We start from the raw sequence: 22,260 nt of genomic DNA, 5'->3' as shown, positions 1-22,260 counted from the left end.
CAGGCAAAAATTCAGAAGATGCAAAGACTAAACCATATTCCATTATCTATTTTTTTTTTTTTTTAAGACTTCAACAGAAGTCCAGGTAGGAGATGAACTAGCTATAGAAGCAGCCCTTTGTGAAGACAGGCCCATCCCACCTCCAGGAGGGAGCCCACCCTACAGTTCTCAGGGCCAGAAGAGGGCAGGAGCCCTGTCCTGGCCACAGTCTGGGCTGGGAACCTCCTGAGGTCGAGGCCTTGCCCAAGTTCACAGGTGTGTCTGGCAGCCAGGCCAGGAGAGTAACACAGCCTCTGGTTTCATGCTCAAACAAGGAGCCAAGTTGGACTGAAGATTTTGAGATCTTTCTGTCTGAGCATGCTGAGTTTATGTGTCTGTTGCATCATTTATGGCACTATAAAAACATCCTTCAGCGTCTGGGCCAAACTCTCCCACAGTCCATGCACCTTCCCAAAGACACCAGGGCCCTCGGAGTCACCTTGCCAGCTCCCTCCCCTCGTGTCCCCAGCACCATGGGCCCATTTCTGACTCCTTCACCCAGAACGACCTAACCTTGCCTCCCCTCCTACTCCCTCCTTGCCCTTCACAGCCACAGCCACACTGTTTGGGGCAGCCCTGTGTGTTCCTGTGCCCTCCTCTTCTCTGCATGTGCTCGGCTCCAAATCTCTCTCTAGTGACCAAGGACCACAGTAAGTCACAAATCAGAAATCACAAATCCTGAAATCACCGTGGCTCAGCCACCCTACCACAGGTGTGAGCCGGTCACCCGCAGGCCCAGAGCCCTGACCCAGTGAGTGCGCCCCAGCACATCGCTCCTGGCCTCGCTGGGCCCGAGGCGGGGACACACAGCCCACACACGTCTCTACCTGGCCTCGGGAAGGACCGTACCTTCCCTAATGCTCTCCAAACTTGGCTTCCGATCTCAGGGGCTTCTCAGGATGCCTGTGGACAGATGGATGGACGGAAGAAGGGACAAGGGCCAGGCTGTGTGGCACTGGGACCTCTCCTCCTCCCTGGGCTCAAGTTTGGAGGCTTGAAGGCCTGTGGGTGAACAGCCCGGCTGCTCTCTCGGGTGAACCCAGGACAAGGGAGCTAAGGGGAGAGAGGCATCAGCTGGGAAGGTGGCCGGGACACAAAAGCAAGAAGTGAAGGTGCTGGACAATAGCCCCAGGTCAGATCTGAAACCTGGAGCCAACCTCTGCCCTTCCTCCCTTCTCATTGCCCACACAGACATGGCTTCGTGGAGCTGACTGGAAAACATCTCCACAGATGCCCCCGGGGAGGCTGCCTGCAACTCCTCCTGCCTCGGCCCCTCACCCTGCACCCCCACAGGAACTGCGGCTATAACACATCACAATCCCGGTGCCTGAGGCAAGCCTCCAGGGCCAGCGGCTGCCAGGGAGGGGGTACTGCCCTGCAAGGGGCAAGGGCGCAGCCGCCCCACGCTCAGTCCTCTGTGGGCCTTCCAACTCTCCAGGCCAGCGCCAGAAGGACAGTAGCGAAAATTCTTTTTAAAGCACGTAAGCCAGCCAAACAGCAGTACTGGAAACAGGAAACACTTCTAGAGGTGAGTGGTATCCTTCCAGGGAGTCCTGGGGAGGACGCAGAGATAAGGGGCAGGAGTGAGCACCGGGTGGAGGGGGGGGAGGGGAGGGCAGATGGAATAGAGAACTGAATGCAGAAGGGCTGAGCTCTCCATGGTCTCCCCTGCTGCCTCCTTCCCCTTTTCCTTCCCACAAAAATAGACCGTCGATGGCTGAGAGCCACAGCAGAGGGCTGAACCCACTGATTAAAACCAAGAAAATGGGTACTGTGTCTGGGGGAAATCCCAGTGTACATGTGGAAGAGTAAAAGGCAGTTTGGAACCTCCACATCAGAAAAGGTAGCCACCCCCCTCAACCCCGCAAGGGGTAAGATGCACGTACAGGCACCTCCCTCCTTTCTTTGACAATTACGAGGGAAGCAGGGTAAGCAGGGTCTGCCTGCGACTTACAGGGGCCTATTTTGAAAGCTGTCTCTACACCTGCAGAGATGATCAAAGCCAATTTCTCCACTTATCAATGGAGTTCATTCATCAAAACTCATCAGCAAGGGAAGATCACAACTTACCTGAGGAAAAGTCTGGAAAACTTACCAGAACATGAAAGGGCTATAATGAACAAACAGAACTGGCCCCAGAAAAAAACATAATTTGTAGGACCCAAGAAAACTTTTAGAAAATCCTAATAAGTATCTTCAGATGGATCTGAAATAAGAGTGTGTCCATAAAGCAAGACCAGGCTGCTATGGAAAAGAAGTCATCAGAGAAAAAGAGCTCTGGACAGGAGAAAAGAAATAAATTTAGAATTTCTGAAAAGAACCTCAATGGATTTGAGACATAAAATGAACCAAGCTAAATACCAAGGCTGTAAGCAGAAAGAAAATATTGAGAAACATTACAGAACAAAAAGTTGAAAGCCAGGGAAAATAGATCCAGAGGTCCAACATCCAGGCAAGATGAGTTTCAGCAGCAGCTGTAAGGGGAGGGAGCAAAAACTCAGAGCATGAAGAAAAGTCTCCCCCAGCTGACCCAAGTCCTGAGCCACCAAGTTGAAAGGGCCCAACGAGCCTGGAAGCTGCAGGTGGATGAATGAAGAACACCCACTTAGAGGAATGCACCATCATCCACGGTCTCCCTCACACCAGAGGGGGCTCTGCAACCTGGCCCCATCATGTACTTGGGAAACCAAAGATGAAATGAGCTTGTCCTAGGTTTCCTGTACCCAGCCAGACTCCATTATCAGGATTTGGAATGAGAATAGGAAGAGACTGCAGGGTTGTCAAAAGATTTTGGGTCAAGTCCCAGCTTGAACTAACTAGCTCACTGACCTGCTAGAGGTTGCTGGGCTTCAGACTCCCTGAAAATGGAGGGAGTATTATGCACTTCCCTCCTCTGACCCCCTGCATAGCAGAATCACCCCAGAGTTCCTGAAATGTAGCAGGCCTGGGCCCCACCCGCAGAAATTCAAACTCACAGGCCTGGGATGAAACCAAGGAAATCTTCATCTTAAATTTCCCAGGTGACTCATGTACCCAGTGCTGAAAACCACTGGACAGGAAGGTTCTAGAAGCCCCGCTGGCTCTATAGAAGGCAGCCAAGGGCATGGGGAAGAACAGTCAGCAGAACCTGCATGTAAATCCACTTTCTACCTCTTCCCATCCACGTGATTCTAAGTCTCCTGTTGGAATCTGGCTTTCCTGATGTGTATAAAGGAGAGGATGATGCTTCCCCCCACAATAAGGCAGAAACAAAATTATGCAAGGAGGGGCAGCTGGCTGGCTGCGTTGGTAGAGCACGCCACTCTTGATCTCAGGGTCCTGAGTTCAAGCCTCACACTGGGCAGAAAGCCTCCTTGAAAAAAAATTATGCAAGAACCTGGATACAGCAACTGGCACCTAGTAGGTGATCACAAAATGTAATTATTACAATTCTGTAATTTAGGTAACAAAAAGGATAAATGAACTAAGAAACACCAGTGACATCTTAAGTTCTCTGATGAACGGCTTAACCAGTGGGACTCTGCTGTATAAACCTGCCCAGGGGGCAGGAGCTAAGAGGGTCCCAGATGCCAACTGTGCCAAGCCCTAGAAGGACAGCCGCTTGAAACAGGATGGGGCAGGAGCCCACACCCACTGGGAGGCCCCAGGAAAGGCTTTCCTCCCCAAATGAATAAGCACTGTAGATAAAAAGTCTAGGGAAAAGTAGAATAAAGCTGTAACACTGGCTCCTGGCCAATCTGCCAATGAATTCCAATACAAAACTGTTTCAACTGAGACTTAATTTATTTGAGAGCAACTTGGTGGCAGCACACCACTTATTTTCCTCTCGTGCTAAAAATAAGAATTTCCAAACTGACCTAATTAGGACTAACATCACATCAGCAACATGAATACCTCAGACCAAGAAGGAAAACGTATGGAGAAGTTCATTTTAAAACAAATCTTATTGTTCATATTTTAATTGAAGTGGTTTAAGAATTTAAAACTAAAGAGTGTTTATATACCAAGTATTCACTGGTAATGAAGTTTAGAAATTTAAGGCACTCATTTGAAAAGAGTTAACTGACCAAATCAAAGCTCTGAAATGAACATGCAAGATATTTTTTTTTTAAAAAAGTCTTTCTTCCTCCACTGACCAGAAATTCAGAACAATACAAAATTCCTCCTTGTTTTACTCATTCTCGGTATCATTTTTTTCCACCACACCCTTTTTCTTTGGAGCGCAAATCAAGCCAAAAATAATTTGAGTAAGTTCAATCCAATGGAAATGGTTACTACATGTAAAAGAACAGATTTTGAACTCCTTTTAATCTCATCTTTCCAGAGTCAAAGTAAGTAGAGAAGATCTCAATTCACCACAAACATAAACAAGTTTTATAAAGTTTCCCCAAAATCTCTGGAGAGAAGAAAAAAAGAAGTAAATTTTTTTCAATCATTTTCTAGTATTCAAGTGGCCCCAAACAGTACAAAATCCCTACTTGAGTGAGAATAGCATTTAATTGGTTTAGAGACCTTGTTTTTCACCTTTAATTTAGGATCCAAATTCTACTTTTGTCCAAGAAGTGAAAATGAGTTTGGCAAACATACCCCAGTGCCCAACTGACAGCTGAACAATAGGCAATCTGGAGGCTGAAATCTACATCTAAAAGTAGGGGATTTGGCTGAGCTGAGAAGTCTGACAGCAGCTGCCCTGACTCTATTAGGCATTACAAATACCGAGGTCCCTCCTCATCATGAATTCTGCTACAAAAAAAGAATGTGATCTGTTCTTTGATTTTGGCCTCCATTTTCATGATAGGAAGTAAATATATATTATTTTTGAAAGCTCTATTTTTCATGAAAAAAAAAAAAGAATTTATGCTACTGCTGGAGGTAAAACAAAGCAACAAGAAAACCAGAATTCCACTATTGCTTAACTCTGCTTGTGTCACGCCTCATTAAGCATCTTCCTGCCTGACATTCTGCAAGTTGCTCCCAATGAGTCCATCTGGTCACTAAGTGATGCTTTCAATGACAAAGGCTCCCTAACATCTCCATCAAAGGCCTGAGTGACACTGAGGAATTCCCATAGGTAATGAGATTATTCTAATCTCTGATTGATGAAGTATTTTTCTAAGTAAGGAAACAGATATGAAGATGAATGGTAGGGGTGGGAGAAGAAAGTAATTGCCAGACAAAGGAGGGAAGATGATGCATCTTCTTTGACACATGAATATCTCAAGGTCATAATTATCATGGAAATTTTATACAATTTCTCAGAAGATGCCGCTACAATTTTATAATGCAACACTCCAGGCGAAAAATTCAAAATTAATTGGTTTGGGTCAAAGGTCACATCACAATACTAAATTACAGTACAAATTGACTGCCAAACTGAAGTTTGGAGAAAGGGTTAAATTAAACATGGACTAGACTGAGTTTCAACTACATAAAGCATTTTCCATGCCAAGGGCATCCCAGCTACCTGTCAGTCTTTGAGTGTAACACATTTTTCCAGATCTTTTTGCTTCTGAGAATAAAGCTCAGAGGAAGTAAGAAGTTTGCTACAGGCAGTTCCTACTTTATTCTGCCTCTCATTTTGGAATAGAGACAAGATACCTTGAGCTAAACAAAGTTTAAGCTTCTGGGATGATCCCTCAGAGCCTTGGGAAGGGCCCCAAAGTGTGTTCACAACAGGCGTTCTATTAAAAGTTTTGGAAAAGAGTGTTCTTGTGTTCTTTTTTAAGAGAACCCCAACTGTATGCACTTGAGGCCCAACAAAATCCGAATCCCCCCGGGCCTACACTCCACTTCTCCTATCCTTTACCTCATCATCCAATAGCTTCTGGAAATGTCAGGGGAGGAAAAGAAAGGAACACAACCCTCAGGATGCCATCATGGCCATCAAGATTTTGTCCCAGGCAAGATGTCAAGTAGTTTTCTCACTTCTCAGGTTGGGGGCAGGGTAGAGCGAGGGGTTGGGGAGGCACTTCATTATTGCTACAGAGGTTAAAAACCAATTTTGGCAATCAGAACTTTTTTGGAGAACTGACCAAAACATTACTCTTAAGTTGAAAACTCAGTGTGTGTTAATTTAACTCCCCATCATAAAACCGTGTACAGAGGGAAATGGCTTTCTTTAAAAAATATATTTTTTAAATTATGGCAAAATATATGTAACAAAATTTGCCATTTTAACCATTAAGTGCACAGTTCAATAGCATTAAGAACATTAACACAAATGTACAGTCATCGACACCATCCATCTCCAGAACATTTTCACCTTACAAAGCTGAAATTCCACATCCGTTAAACATTAACTCTCCTATTCCCCTCCTCCCCCAGTCCCAGGCAACTGTGGCTTTACTTTGTCTCTATGAATCTGACTGCTCTAAGTATCTCATATAAGTGGTGAAAATGGTATCATACACTGTTTTGTGACTGGCTTATTTCAACAGGGGTCCTCAAGGTTCATCCATGTTGCACTGTCAGAATTTCCTTCCTGGGACACCAAGGGGGCTCAGTCGGCTACCTTCAGCTCAGATCATGATCTTAGGGTCCTGGGATCAAGCCCCACCCCCACCCCAGCATCCATACTCCATGGGGAGTCTGCTTCTCTTTCTTCCTTTGCCCTCCTCTCCCCACCCCTGCCCCACTCTTTTTCAATGTGCTCTTTTTCAATCTCTCGCATAAATAAAATCCTTAAAATTTTTTTGATTAAAGAAAAATTTCCTTCCTTTTTAAGGCTGAAAAATATACCATTGTCTGTACATACACTTTGTTTACCACATTTCATTTATCCATTCATCTGTCTGTGGGCACTTGCATTGCTTCCACATTTTGACCATTGTGAATAATGCCATTTTCTGAATAAGCTACAAATACCTGTTTGAACCCCTGCTTTCAATTTTTTTTGAGTATATACCCAGAAGTGGAATTGTTGGATTATGTGGTTTGTTCTATTCTTCATTTTTTTAGAAACCACCATAATGCTTTCCATAGTGTCTGTACCATTTTACAATCCAACCAACAGTGCAGAAAGGTCCCAATTTCTCCATATCTTTGCCAACATTTATTATTTTCTGGTTTTTTGTTCTGGGGAGACTTTCTGGTAATGGCCATTCTAGTGAGTGTGAAGTGGTATTTCATTATGGTTTTGATTAGTGATACTAAGCATCTTCTTAAATGCTTATCGGCCATTTGTACATTTTCTAGTCCTTTGCTTAGGAGGACATAAGTCTCTTGCTCAATATTTTAGACTCCCCATAATTACTAGCCCATTCCAGCATGAATCCACTTATAGTAAATATGCTGCAAGATAGGGAGAAATATCTAGAATTGGAGAAGCAGAAACTGACTTTGTTTATAAACAATAATTGGGTTTGACTCTATTCTTAAAGAACAGGTCTTTGGTTCTGTAACTATGACAAGAAGTAACACATACTGGAATTTCATTGGGTTCCAAGCATTATACTTGATGCTTTACATACATGGTCCCATTAAATTCTCACAATAATGCTATGAACACAATTAGTAGCCCCTATTTAAGGATGAGAAAACCTGAGATTCGAAATAGCTAAAGCACTTTGCTACAAATCACCGAGATGGGGAACTGAAGAGCTGAAATTCACACCAGCACTGTGGAATTTAGGGAGCCCAAGTTCTCAGCCATTACATTCTGCTGTCCTAGTGCATCTAGTACATGAGTACAAAGCCCAGGAATGTGTGTGCTAAGCAAACAGCAACACTTTGGGGTAAAAAGTAGAACTCAAAGGCCTTTTACGACCATCTTTTATGGACTGAATGTTTGCGTTTCCACCACCACCCCACCCCCATTCGTATGTTGAAATTTGACCCTTAATGTGATAGCATTAGGAGGTGGTATTTGGATAGGTGAATAGGTTAGGAGAGTGGAGACCTCATGCATGGGATTAGTGCTCTTATAAAAGAGGCTCCAGAGAGTTCCCTTTCCCCTCCTGCCATGTGAGACAGTTGCCTATGAACCAGGAAGCAGGCCCTCCCAGAATCTGCTGGTGCTTTGATCTTGGAATTCCCAGGCTCCGGAAATATGAAAAAAAGGTTTGTACCATGCTTAAACAAAGAGTTTAACAAGATTATAAATCATACAAAAAATTTAATGATTGTAACCAAAAAATTTACAGTATTTTTGTTATAGCAGGCTAAACAGACTAAGACAGAAATTGGTACCAAGAAAAAGGGTGCTGCTGTAACAAATACCTAACCCTGTGGAAGTGGCTTTGGAACTGGGTAATGGTAGACCCTGGAAGAGTCTGGTGGTGCATGCTATCTCACTCTACCATGTAAGGATCAGTAAGGATGATTCTAGTGAGGACTAACTTAAGAGAAATACAGAAAGGGATGTGGTCTCAATGTTTGTGTCCCCTCCCCCCAAATTCATATGCTGAAACCCCAATCTGCCAAGTGATGGTAACAGTAGGTGGGATTTTTGGAAGGTGATTAGATCACGAGCCCTTATGCATGAGATTAGTACCCTTACAGAAGATGGCACAGAGAGTTCACGAGGCTCTTGTGCTAAGCGAAGATACAAGAACCTAGCCCCCTGGAGGAAAGCCCTCCCCTGACCATGCAGGCACCCTAATCTTGGATGTCCAGCCTCCAGAACTGTGAGAAATACATTTCTGTTTTTTTATGAGCTACTCAATCTGTGGTATTTTGTTATAATCAGCCTGGAAGGATCAAAGACAGAAAGCTTCCATTTTCTTGGAGAATACTTAGGTAATCATGAGCTCAATGTGTGCAGAAATACACTCTGGTGGTGGTAACAGTCACTCTGATGAGGTTTCAGATGGAAATGAGAACATTACTGCAAACTAGAGGAAGGGCAATCTTTGCTGCAAAGTGACAAAGAAGCTGACTGCCTTGCATTGGTGATCCATTGTTTTGTGGAAGGTTGAACTTTGGAGTGATGAACCTAGATACTTACCTGAAGAAACCTCTAACAAAGTGTTGGATATGCAGGCTGGAACTGGTCTGGTTTCCCAGATTCACAACTGGAGAAGAGTTTGCTTCAGGACAAATGGTACCATATGTTTCACTCACAGCTCATTTAGATGATACTTAAATGAGACTTTGGACTTTGAAAGTTGATGCTGAAGGACTTCAGACTTCTGAGGCTATCCAGATGAATGAATGGGTTTTGTATTTGAGAAGGACATGAATTCGGGCAGGGCCAGGGAAAATGTTATGGACTGAATGTTGGTGGCTCTCCAACTTGATATGTTGAAATCTCAACCCCACCCTACCCCCCGCCATGGCATGTTATTAAGAGACAGGGCCTTTGCGAGGTGAACAGGTTGAGACACCCATAGTAAATGCCTGAGAAAAAAGAAGAAAAACATCTTGCTCCACTCAACTGGCAACAAACAGCTCTCCAAAGGAGTGGTTTCAGAATCCTCTATCAGAAAAATTCTAGATAGAGGAAGGATTTTTTCAAATATTTTTTTCAAATATTTCACATAACAAATATAAAATCCTTAGGAATAAAGTTAAGACATAAGAATGTATTCAGTTAAGACAATGCTATGTTAGGGATCCCTGGGTGGCTCAATGGTTTGGCGCCTGCCTTCGGCCCAGGGCTTGATGATCCTGAAGTCCCAGGATCGAGTCCCGCATTGGGCTCCCTGCATGGAGCCTGCTTCTCCCTCTGCCTGTGTCTCTGCCTCTCTCTCTGTCTCTCATGAATAAACAAATAAATCTTAAAAAAAAAAAAAAAAAAAAAAAGACAATGCTATGTTATAATCGAAGGCTATATAATCACATGAGTGGCTGCAAAGTTTTTCCTTCTCATTAGCTTCAATAAGATCAGAATTAAAATAATATTTTTAAGCATTTCATCTACCTCAATAAAGGTATTATTTAATCTTTGAGCAAATCCTAGTATCAAACTGCAGATTTATATAAAATGATAAATTACCCAGTTTATATCAAGATTTCTAACAGATCTAGACAGATTACCTACATCATTTAAAGTAAGATTCTAGGGGCGTCTGTGTGGCTCAGTTGGTTAAAGCATCTGCCTTCAGCTCAGGTCACAATCCCAAGGTCCTGGGATGGAGACCTGCATCAGGATTCCCTGCTCAGTGGGGAGTCCGCTTCTCCCTCTCCTCCCCACTCATGCTGTCTCTCACTATCTCTGTCTCTCTCAAATAAATAAAATCATTAATTAATTAATTAAAATAAAGTGAGACTCTAATTGGCAGCAACCATGGGAGTGAGCTCGGAAGCAGGTCCTCTCTCCCAGTGAACTCCAGGATGACAACAGCCTCATGACACACGCTGAGTCATGGGCTCCCAGTGATGCTGGGCCCAGACTCCTGACCCACAGAGGCTGTGACATGTAACTGTTGCCTTAAGCCTCCAAATGTTGGGGTGATTTATTACACAACAATATAACTAATACAGTTACCCTTTTAAAAATCATCTTAATGATGAAGACAGAGTGCTTATACTTCTTTCAGTTTCTAAATTTCCATTTTAGGCTGAAATACTCCTTACAATACAGAACCAAATTTTTGTTGTGTGAACGTTATAAAACCTTGAACTGAATTTAATAAAATTTGATTCAAATTTTAAAAACAAGAGGAAGAAAGATTAAGACACACAAGGAGACATGGGGGGCTGTGCCAGTATGGCAGGATGAAAATGTGAAGAGGTAGCAGGAAGGGGACTGTCTGCAAGCCAAGGACAGTGGCCTCCGATAAGACCAAACCTCCTAGCATCTTCATCTTCGGCTTCTAGCCTCCAGAATGGAAAGAAAATAAATTCCTGTTGTTAAAGCCAACAATAACAACAAAATAGGATTCTATTATAAGGAACATTTTAAGATACAAATGAGATAAGATCACTGAAAACACATCTGATAAGCTACCAAAGCAGAAGCAACTTTTTCTTGGCAAAGATCAAGGCAAAGATCCCAATGACTGATACCGCCCTGGGATGAACTGCCAAAGGAGGCCCAGCAGCACCAGGGTCAGACCTTCTGAAGACAGCAGCCAAGGTGGGATCTCAGGCCCACACCACCACTCACAATTCAGAGGAGGAAGCATAATGGAGGTCACAGGGGTTCGAGTCAGCCGTCCACTCCAAAAGCCAGTTACCCTCGTGACAGAGACAAGCAGGCTGATGTCCTGTCCTGAGGCAGGGCTCTGGCCACACAGATAGCAAGAGGTTGGCAGCATCTTTCCCCTTTCTAAGGAGGTCAGGATGCTATTTGGTGAAGAAGCGCCATGGCAATCAGCCCAACCCACTGCCTTGCCCCATGCCCCCACCACACCTGGCCTAACCCTGTTTATGTTTCCCAGTTTTGTCTTTTGCCTCTAGCTTTCTAGGTTTTAGAAAACCTAGTTTCTCAAAAAGCTTCCTTACTTTCAAATAATGCAATACCTCCCCACCTCTCAGGGATCCCCGTTCATCTCAACCAGCATCACCCATCGAGAAACACAGCACTGAAAACCAGAACAAATAGCAGAACACAAACAAGGCATTTCTACCAAATGGCCCCAAGTAACTGAGACAAGGAGGTCTGAAAGTAAGAGAAGGTAGAGAAGAAGTGAGCTCAACATACAGGGAGAAATGCCACCGGAAGTATAACAGCTCGCTATGTTACATGACATCACACAATTTATAAAGCCCTTTGTATACATTACCTCCTATATCCTCCCAACATTCCCTTATTTGTGATCCCACAACTAGTAAGTAGTGGAGCTGGGATGTGAATTCATGCCTTTGGTCTGAAAAAGTATAGCATTAGCACTTCTCAGAAATCTCTAATTTGGGGACACTTGGGTGGCTCAGTGGTCGAGCGTCTGCCTTTGGCTTAGGGCGTGATCCCAGGGTCCTGGGATCGAGTCCTGCATCAGGTTCCCCACAGGGAGCCTGCTTCTCCATCTGCCTATGTCTCTACCTTTCTTTCCATGTCTCTCATGAATAAATAAATAAAATCTTTAAAAAAAAAAAACCCTCTAATTTCTATCAGAATGTCATATAATCCATCTCTTCCCATTAAATGAATGGCAGTGGAAAAAAAAAAAAACTGGTATCTCTCATCACATTTAGGAAACTACATAATAATGAAAGAATTATAATTAAAGGAAGGTCAACTCCAAACTCTGACTGCAGCTACTGTAAACACACCACCCCAACTACCCAGGAGATCAATAAAAAAATCTCAGCCCATATATTCCAATATTCCAGAGCCCTCTCCCACAGGAAGTCACAATGAAGCCTAAACCCCTCTGCCTGGAGTCCATTTCCATGGGAACTCTGCTCTTTAGATCATACACCCTTCCACCAGTAGTCATCACACTCACACTCATTTTTAAAAGTCTAAGTTTAGTTTTTTAATCATAAACATAGTAGTTTTCTTCACACTACCTTCTTAAATCAGCACAGTCTTAGTCATGGTCTTCAATGTTTTGTGGAACAGACAAGAAAAAGCAAAGGAAAAAGGTCACTCTTACTCAGCATTTTGCATCCCATCTCCAGCTGCCACAGGGGGAGACCGGTTGAGGGAAAGTGGAAATATGTCATGACACCTCCTCGAATACAGGTGGCACCAAGAACAAAGTGTCAGTCTCTTTAACCCAAGGCTTCCCATCTCAGAGAAAATAGAGGGAGGGCACGTGAAACCCAGTCCACACAAAACCAGCTAGCAGATGGTAGGTCAGAGGGCACCAGGGAGCAGCAATGCCTCTCACAACAGGTGGGTAATCCGAAGGATGACAAGGGCAAGAAGGCTTAATCAAGCCTGGAGGACTCAGAGACTTCCCTCAAATTTACTATGATCCTTATCACAGGGGTCTGCTTCACGTTGGGAAAATTCACCAAGCTCCCAACGTGATCTGTGCTCTTTATACTTCAGTAAAAAGATTCTTTTTTAAGTTTTTTCTTTTTTAATTACTCCTTACTTAGCAAATCTCAAAGGAGAAAACTCTCCAAATTAAGCTCTACTTTCTCCTATGGCAGGAGAAAAAGATTGCCTCTTTATTTCTTAACAGTGAAGATGGAGAAACAAAGAACTCCTCATGGTTGGCTAGATAGTACAAAAGCAGGAGCGAGAACAAAGACCCAGCCAACCACAGCTTCAGATAAAGCTGCAGAACAGCAATGGAGACAAAAAAGTAAGGGCCCAGAAACAAACCCTGAAGAACACAGTGAAAACTACTCATGCTGATCTACAATATCAGGGCAAAAGATCATTTAGCTGTGGGTAATAGGAGTGAGGTGTTTTTCTGTTATTTTTTCAGGACAATAAACAGAAAGATTTGAGAATCTTAATCATTTGAAAGGTAATTGCAGAACTATCAGACTAAGTGGGAAAAAATGGCACAGTTTACTTAGAATCTAACATGTGCCAGGTGCAGTGCCAAGCTATTCCTAGTATTTCAGGCTCACAACTAAATTTGAGGTGGAGATTTTATTGCCCCCATTTTACAGATGAGAAGGCTGAGGCTTGGAAAATTTGCAAAAGAGCATACATACAATAAGGAGTTCGTGGAGAAAAGATTTGAATCAAATCGAATTCCAAAGATAATGCTCCTCCCGGTACACTACCCCAGATTGTCAGGCAGCTTGGAAGAAAGTTTGTTAACAAGACAGAAAAACTCTGAGTTTTTCTGAAATAACAATTAGGTGAAGAGAAATAGACTTATAGAGAGGCTTGCCTAAGGAAAAAGGCAAATTTCTCAGAACCCAGCCCTGAATCTAATAACTAATAATTTTACATTTCTGAACTGTTAAGAATTTTAGAGCTAATGGGGACCTTGAGGTCAACTCACTTTTCACGGGAAAAAAAAAGGAGTAAAAAAACATATTTCAATACATTTCCCATCTCTCTTTTTCATTCAACAGTTGTCAACAAATGTTTGCTGAGTGCCTACTATGTGTTAGAGCATCGTCAAAATTCTAATCAATCATCTGCTTTAATTTTCCACCTAAAAGACCTAAATTATGCACACTGGATATACAGTTATTTTTTCTTTCTTCAACCTGCCCAGATAGACTTACCAAAAAGTGCATCAACTACTGTTAATGAAGCACTGAATATAAGTGCCAATCCTAGAAGTAAAAATTCTACAGAAATTTTCATACTGGGGCACCGGGCTGGCTCAGTCAGAAAAGCAGGCAACTCTTGATCTCAGGGTTGGGAGTTTGAACCCAATGTAGGGTATAGACATTGCTTATATAAATAAATCTAAAAAAAAAAAAAGAAAAAGAAAGAAAGAAAGAAGAAAGAGAAAGAAAGAAGAAAGAGAAAGAAAGAAAGAAAGAAAGAAAGAAAGAAAGAAAGAAAGAAAGAAAGAAAGAAAGAGAGAAAGAGAGAAAGAGAAGGAAGGAAGGAAGGAAGGAAGGAAGGAAGGAAGGAAGGAAGGAAGGAAGGAGGAAGGAAGGATGACCTCCTTTACTGCATTAAAGTCTTCCCCCTCCATCCTTCCCTTCTTACTTCCTTAAATTCAATATCAACTGCCTCACTGCAGTACCGTTCACTTCCATGCCGTCACTTCTTCCCCCCTTTTCCTTCACCCCGTCCTTTCCCTTCTTCCCGTACTTCCCTTCACTTCCTTCCTTCCCTTCCGTTCCTTCCTTCCTTCCCTTCAAGGAAGGAAGAAAGGAAGAAAAATTTTCAGAGCACCTATGTGGCTTAGTCAGTTGAGTGACTGACTCTTGGTTTCAGCTCAGGTCATGATCTCAGGGTCATGAGATCAAGCCCCACATCAGGCTCCAGGCTTCACATGGAATCTGTTGGAGATTCTCTTTCTATCCCTCTCTCCCTGTCCCTTCCACCACTCGTTCTCTAATAAAAATGAAAAATAGAGAAAAATTAATTTTCATACTAAAAAAAAAAAATCTTGGCACCATCATAGCCTTCCAAGAGTCTTACTTCATTTAGGCAAGGACTGTATGTAAGGCCCTGTCCCAGAAGTAATCACAGTCCACTAATAGTCATTTGTATTAACAAGATTCATAATGTTTTAATGTATGATTCTGATAAGAAAAAGAACTTCCACGCTTTTCCAGAAGCATTCTTTGAGACTACATTAGGTTTAATTTTCTTAATTTTGGGAAAAAAGGAACTAAATTTGATCCCAAATTGCTTAGACTTTACAGTTCCAGTAAGGATGATCCTCTCTCTCTCTCTCTCATACACACCCACACAGACACACACACACACAGAGATGAATAACATGGTATTTGCAAAACTCCAAAATTATTGAGTCTCCTGATTTAAACACAGGAAAATAGGTTTAATGTACAAAAATAAAAAGCTAGCAAAATTAAATTTACCACTTACACATCCATCCAGTAAATGAAAAATTAGCACCAACCATCATTAGACAAAATAATAGGCTCATTTCCTCCAAACCATATCTCTATACTTTTTTCTCTTTAGTTGTGAATGCTTCTTTGACCCTGTTTCATTGAAATACAATTTTATATTTCCCTAAATTGATTTAAGGTAGGAATGCCTGGCTGGCTCAATTGGTGGAGCATTTGACTCTTGATTTCGGCTCAGGTCATGATCTCAGGGTTATGAGATCAAGCCCCACATGGTGCTCCGTGCTCAGCATGGCATCTGCTTGAGATTCTCTCAAGCTCTCTTTGCCCCTCTCCTCACTTGCCCTCGCACTCTCTCTCTTGCTTTAAAAATAAATTTTAAAATAAATTAAATAGGGATGTCTGGGTGGCTCAGCGGTTGGGCAGCTGCCTTCGGCTCAGGTCGTAATCCAAGATCAAGACCCACATCAGGTTCCTGCAAAAAGCCTGCTTCTCCTTCTGCCTGTGTCTCTGCCCCTCTCTCTCTCTGTCTCTCTCATGAATAAATATTTTTTTAAAAATAGTAAAACTAAATAAGCAATTTTTAAAAATTTATTTAAGGTGGATTAGGGGTCCTCTAAACATTAAAAATATTTATAATTTGCTAATGAAGATGCTTTTAAACTTTATTAAATCTTCATAGTAAAGAGCATCTACAAAAACATTTACAGCTAACATTATACTTCCTGGTGAAGACTGAATAATTTCTACCTAAGATAAGCCAACATTGTCTTGGAGGTGCTAGCCAATGTGATAAGGCAGGAAAGATTGGTTAGCTAACCTAGCCAGGATTCAAATATCAGACTCACAGACTATCACATGCTCTGAGGCAGAAGCTCCATGAAGAAGCAAGTGATAAAAAGGCTTCTTTCATTTTTTTTTATTCACTCAGTTACAGGAACATAGCAAACATCCCAATGAAGATATCCAATTAGAAGCTAACAACAATGGACCCACAAGAGAGTTCCCAACTAGAGGTGTATTAACTGGACAGAAATGGAGATGTATAAATGGTAGTTGAAGGCAGGGGTAAAAACGTGATTATCCCAAAAGGATAAAGAGGGCCCGGGATGGTCCCCTAAGGAGAATGTCATCTTAGAACAGTGGGAAGAAGATGGAGAATCCAAAGGGCAACAGGAAAGGAATGACAACCAAAGAAAGAAGAAAGCCAAGAGAAAGGGGCTAGGCCAGAAGCCAATGGTAGCAGATGCTTCAAGGAAGAGAAAAGAGACAGAAATGTTCAAGGAAACAGAGTTGCTCTGAGAAAGATGTACATGAGAACAATCTCTTGGACGAAATTTATTTTTCTAATTCATATCTGGCACAGTTGTTTTTTAAAGAAGCTAAATATTTCTATTCTTAAGCTTTTTTGTTATCTTTAAACCTGAAACACTTGCTTTGCTTCAGAACCAAAGGGCTATACCAATTACAAGATGCAGGAATATCATAAAATAAAAGATATTTTTAAGCCACTGATATTACAGACCACAGATAAAATACAGCCTTATGCTTTTGAGCAACATTATCTTTTTCATTGATGCCCAGAAAAGAGGGTCAACTGCCCTCCAGGAATTAAGAGTATAAAATTTAGGGAAGCCTGCATAGCTCAGATGGTTAAGCACCCAACTCTTGATCTCAGCTTGGGTCTTGCTCTCAAGAGTTCAAGCCTAGTGTTGGGCTCCGTGCTGAGTATGGAGCCTCCTTAAAAATTAAAATTAAAATTAAAAAAAAAGAGGGACACCTGGTTGGCTCAGTGGTTTAGCATCTGCATTCGGCCCAGGGTGTGATCCTGGGGTCTCAGGATCGAGTCCTGTTTCAGGCTCCCTGCATGGAGCCTGGAGCCTGCTTCTCTCTCTGCCTGTGTCTCTGCCTCTCTCTCTAGGTCTCTCATGAATAAATAAAATAAAAATCTTTAAAAAAAAAAAAAAAAAAAAGATATAGAACTTAACCATGGCTCCTAAAAGACCAAAGAAGTGGCCCAGTGGTAACAACACAAAATTTGGTCTCTCTGGGCTTCCTTCCAACAGGACTTAGGTCTGGGCTGCAGAGGTCCTGAGGATATCACTGCGGCAATGAATACACGCATACTCAAAATGGGACCCAGCTGTATTATCCTATTCCCAACAACCAGGAAGGGAATCATAAGACCTAGGAACAAGGAAAATCAAAACCAGTTTGACCAGATGTGTTTAATGTACAATGTAGCACTCACACATGCAAGGCACCATCATGGCCAATATAGAGAGGAAATACAAATGAGCATTTCAATCTCAAACTACAATAACTTAACACATAGTTATTTTGTGTGTAAAGAGAGAAAGTATTAGACCAAATTATTTTAGTCTATATACAACACAAATGTTAAAAAAAAAAAAAAAAAAAAAAAAGTCTCCTGGCTCTCTGCACCTGCTCCTTCCCATTTGACAGATAGCTGCATCTTCTGGTGCAGTGCCAGCCGCATCCCCAAGACACAACGGTGAAGATGGGAATAAATGGATTTGGCTGTACTGGGCCACTTTTAACTCTGGCAAAGTGGATACTGTTGCCATCAATGACCCCTTCATTGACCTGAACAACATTGTCTACATGTTCCAGCATGATTCCACCCACAGCAAATTCAACAGCACAGTCAAGCCTGAGAAGAAGAAACTTGTCATCAATGGAAAGCCCATCTCCATCTTCCAGAAGAGAGATCCCACCAACATCAAATGGGGTGATGCTGGCACTATGTTGTGGCGTCCAATGAGGGCTTCACTACCAGGGAGAGGACTGGGGCTTTGAAAGGAGAAGCCAAGAGGGTCATCATCCCTGTCCCTTCTGCTAATGTCCCATGTTTGTGATGGGCATGAACCATAAGAAGTATGACAACTCTATCAAGATTGTCTGTAAAGAGCAGCCCCGGTGGCTTAGTGGTTTAGCACCACCATCAGCCCAGGGTATGATCCTGGAGACCAGGGATCAAGTCCCACGTCAGGCTCCCTGCACAGAGCCTGCTTCTCCCTCTGTGTCTCTGCTTCTCTCTCTCTCTCTCTCTCTCTCTCTCTCTCTCATGAATAAATAAATAAAATCTAAAAAAAAAAAAAATATCGTCAGCAAAGCCTCCAGCACCACCAAGAGCTTGGCCCCTCTGGCCAAGGTCATCTATGACAACTTTGGCACAGTGTGGGGGACCCATGACCACAGTCCATGCCATCACTACCACCCAGAAGACTGTGGACAGCCCTCTGGGAAGCTGTGGCATCATGGCCAAGGGGCTACCCAAAACATCATCCTTGCTTCTGCTGGCACCACCAAGACTATAGACAAGGCCACCCTAAGCTTAATGGGAAGCTCACTGATATGGCCTTCAGTGTCCCCACTCCCAACACCTCAATCATGGATCTGATCTGCCTCTGGGAAAAAGCTGCCAAATACAGTATCAAGAAGGTAGTGAAGCAAGCACTGGGGGGGCTCCTTTAAGAGCATCCTGGGCTACACTGGGGATCAAGTTGTCTCCTGTAACTTTAACAGTAATACCCACTATTCTACCTTTGATGCTGGGGTTGGCATTGCCCAAAGTGACCACTTTGTCAAGCTCATTTTCTGGTATGACAATGAGTTTGGCTACAGCAACCAGGTGGTGGACCTTGTGGTCCACATGGCCTCCAAGGAATAAGAGCTCCTGGATGACCAGCCCCACTGAGAACAAGAGGAAAAGAGAAGCCCTCAGCTGCTGGGGAGTCCCTGCCCCAATTCATCCCCCAACACACTAAGAATCACCTGACCTCCACAAAAGATTCCATCCCAGACCCCCTCAAGAAGGGAAAGGGCTTGGAAAGCCCTACCTTATCATGTACTATCAATAAAGTATACTGTACACCCCCAACAAAAAGTCTCCAATGTCCTCAAGAGGTACAGAGTGAGAGAGAAATTTGAAGAAAACAATTCCTAATTGCCCTCAGAGAATTCTCTCTGAATTACTTTGGCAGATGCCTCAATTCTCTATTTAATTTTTCTTGTGTGTGGACAGGGATTTAATGATTAATAATACACAGGACACAGATTGCTATCAGTATCTGTATTCTTCAAAATTAAACCTGAGTGGTCTATTCCATGTACACATGATGAGTGGGTGGTGGGGAAAGAGTCACCGTCATCTTTCCAAACTGATGATGGGTGGTGGGGAAAGGGTCACCGTGTCATCTTTCCAAACTGTGATTCCTGTTCACAGAACAACAGGCTCACACAGGCTTAAGACATGTGTATATACAAGGACAAGACACATCAAAACAGAGAGGAAAACATTTTGGCAAAATGGCTTGAACTGTTCAACCTAAACATTTCCCTTCTCTCATTAGTGCAAGCTCTCTCAGTGAATTACTTATTTTTCCACTTACGGATCTTCTATATACTATAAGGTATATTTTACATCTTCAGAGGTTCTTCTATCTTCTCTAGTATTTATAGGAGCAGTGAATTCTCTACCTCAATTAATTGCCCCTGGTTTCACTATACACATCTTCCAAGTAGGAATTTAAGTAACTTTTTATAGATCCCTCAAATCAAAGATACAACATGATATTAATCCCCAGAAACTTTCTTTACTCTCAATTCCACCTAAAAGTGAGAAAAATGAGTAAGATCACTGAAATTAGTAATGTTATATTTTAATCTTTAAGTCTATGACACAAATCTGATATATTTAGTTTCTTTTACTTAAAATACAGGCTCTGTAGTTGGTTCAGTTTTAAAAGAAAGTCACAGATATCCAGATGAACGACCTCTTCAATTTCAAAAACAAAAAACTAGTGATCTGAGAAAACTAATAAAAAAAAATAAGCTGGAGAAAAACTATAAAATAGAAAAAAATATTTAAAATATCAGCAATAGGGGCACCTGGTCGGCTTTGTTTGTAGAGCATGTGATTCTTGATCTTGGGTCACAAATTCAAGCCTCACACTGGGCATAGAGCTTACATTTTTAAAAAATGAATAAAATATCAGCAACAGCACCTGAATCATTTACAAAGGCTCACATGGATTTGACTTGACTGATTCTAATATATACGTAACACATGCATATGTATTTAGCCTTTTAAAAAACCAATGGACAGGGGGCGCCTTAATGGCTCAATGAGTTGACCATCCCACTCTTGATTTCAGTTCGGCTCATGATCGCAGGGTCATGGGATCAAGCCCTGCTTCAGCTCTACTCTGTGCACATGCTAGCACTCTCTCTCAAAATAAATATTTTTTTAAAAAATTGACAGGACAATTAAGTCACACCTTTAATTAGCTAATTTAATTAGCAGGCAGGAGTATTTATAAAAGTGCATTTTCATATTGGGATTTTGGGCACACTGTCAAAGGGTTGAATAAGCTAGAAGGCATCCATCCTATGAATAACAACTGTGTGGCATTTCACGAAAATTCTTAGCCATATGTAACAAAGAAATATCAAGTCAGGGAGGACAAAGAACCTCACGGGAACTCATTCTACCAAAACCACTACTGCATTCTCAAATTTTAAATTTTTCTAAGATTTCATTTATTTATTCATGAGAGACACAGAGGAAGAGGCAGAGACACAGGCAGAGGGAGAAGCAGGCTCCCTGTGGGGAGTCCCATGCAGGACTCAATCCCAGGACCCCAGGATCACGACCTGAGCCAAAGGCAAAAGCTCAACCACTGAGTCACTCAGATGCCCTAAAGGTGTTATTTAAAAAGTATATCCATCTTTGAGCAAATCCTGATATCAAACTGACTTATATAAAATTATAAATTAGTACCCAATAATGGCTCCTGGGCACCATTACTATGTAAGAAACTGCCTCACCTATTATTCCCCAGGCTTTCCAACAAGAGGCAGAAGATACCTCAATCCAAACACAGTAAACTCTCTAAAACGAAAGGTATAATCTCATTATCTAGAACTACAGAATCTCCCTCGTTAAGCCATAAACTGAAGGCAGGGCACTTACCAAAAAAAATTTTATAGTGAACAACAAAATCCAAAAATCTAATGCCCGCCCTTATAGAAAAATAGCTTTCTTCCAAGATTTACTCCACCTAAGTGAGGGAAATCAGCAAACACAGTCTTCCCCCACCACTGGAGGGACAAGCAGACACTCCCCACAAGGGTACCCAACACCTGAGCAGACGGCCCCTCAGCAGTGGGGTGAACGTGACTTAGAAGTAGAACGAAGGCAAGGATGGTCAGCTAATTCCTTCTTACAGCTAGCCACAGTCACATCCTTAATTAGCACTGCTTGCCAAAGTCAACCTCTCCAGGTCACGGTAACAAAACAGAAGCAGCCATCCCAAGACTTTCAAAACCGAGTTTACCAAAAGGAGTTATGTTCAGTTTTAACCTTAACACCCTAAACCACTTCCCTTGTTTTCTGAGCCAAATCCCATACGATTTAGCACAACCTGGCCAGGAAATAGCTGAGGGATAAACTGTTTTCCCTTTTACAAGAAACAATGATACTCAAGAAAGGTCTTGCACCAGGGGCGGTGGGAGGATGTCACTCACCTCTTATTCCTGTGTCCTCCAGCCATCTTCCCTGCCTCACTTTCCATGTTTGACCGTTCATCCCTCCAGCTGCCAGACTGCCATGCTTCCTGCATCTCAAGCTCTCCAATTTTAGAAAGTTATCATAAAGTAATATGGAAATCATTTCAAGCCCACGTTGCTTCTATGGGTAATAAACTATGAAACTTTCAAAGAATAGCAAATCCTTGTTTCACATAGTTCTAAGTACAGAGAAAGCTGGAAAGCTTACCGTTTCAGTAACTCTAATGCAACAATCAAGAAGTGAGGAAAGGGGCACTGGGGTGGCTCAATGGTTGAGCGTCTGCCTTGGGCTCAGGGTGTGATCCTGGGGTCCTTGGATCAAGTCCCACATCG

General features: G+C 42.4%; 1 pseudogene; it reads left to right on the top strand.

Moving 5' to 3' along the window:
• Window positions 1-1,752: 1,752 nt before the first annotated feature.
• Window positions 1,753-19,027, top strand: LOC106559105 (annotated as a pseudogene).
• The last annotated feature ends 3,233 nt before the right edge of the window (window positions 19,028-22,260 follow it).

Source organism: Canis lupus, chromosome 1 (genome assembly GCF_011100685.1).
Source record: "Canis lupus familiaris isolate Mischka breed German Shepherd chromosome 1, alternate assembly UU_Cfam_GSD_1.0, whole genome shotgun sequence".
Lineage (NCBI taxonomy): Eukaryota > Metazoa > Chordata > Mammalia > Carnivora > Canidae > Canis > Canis lupus.
The sequence above is the reverse complement of the archived record's forward strand: the minus strand, read 5'-3'. Positions and strand labels throughout refer to the sequence as shown.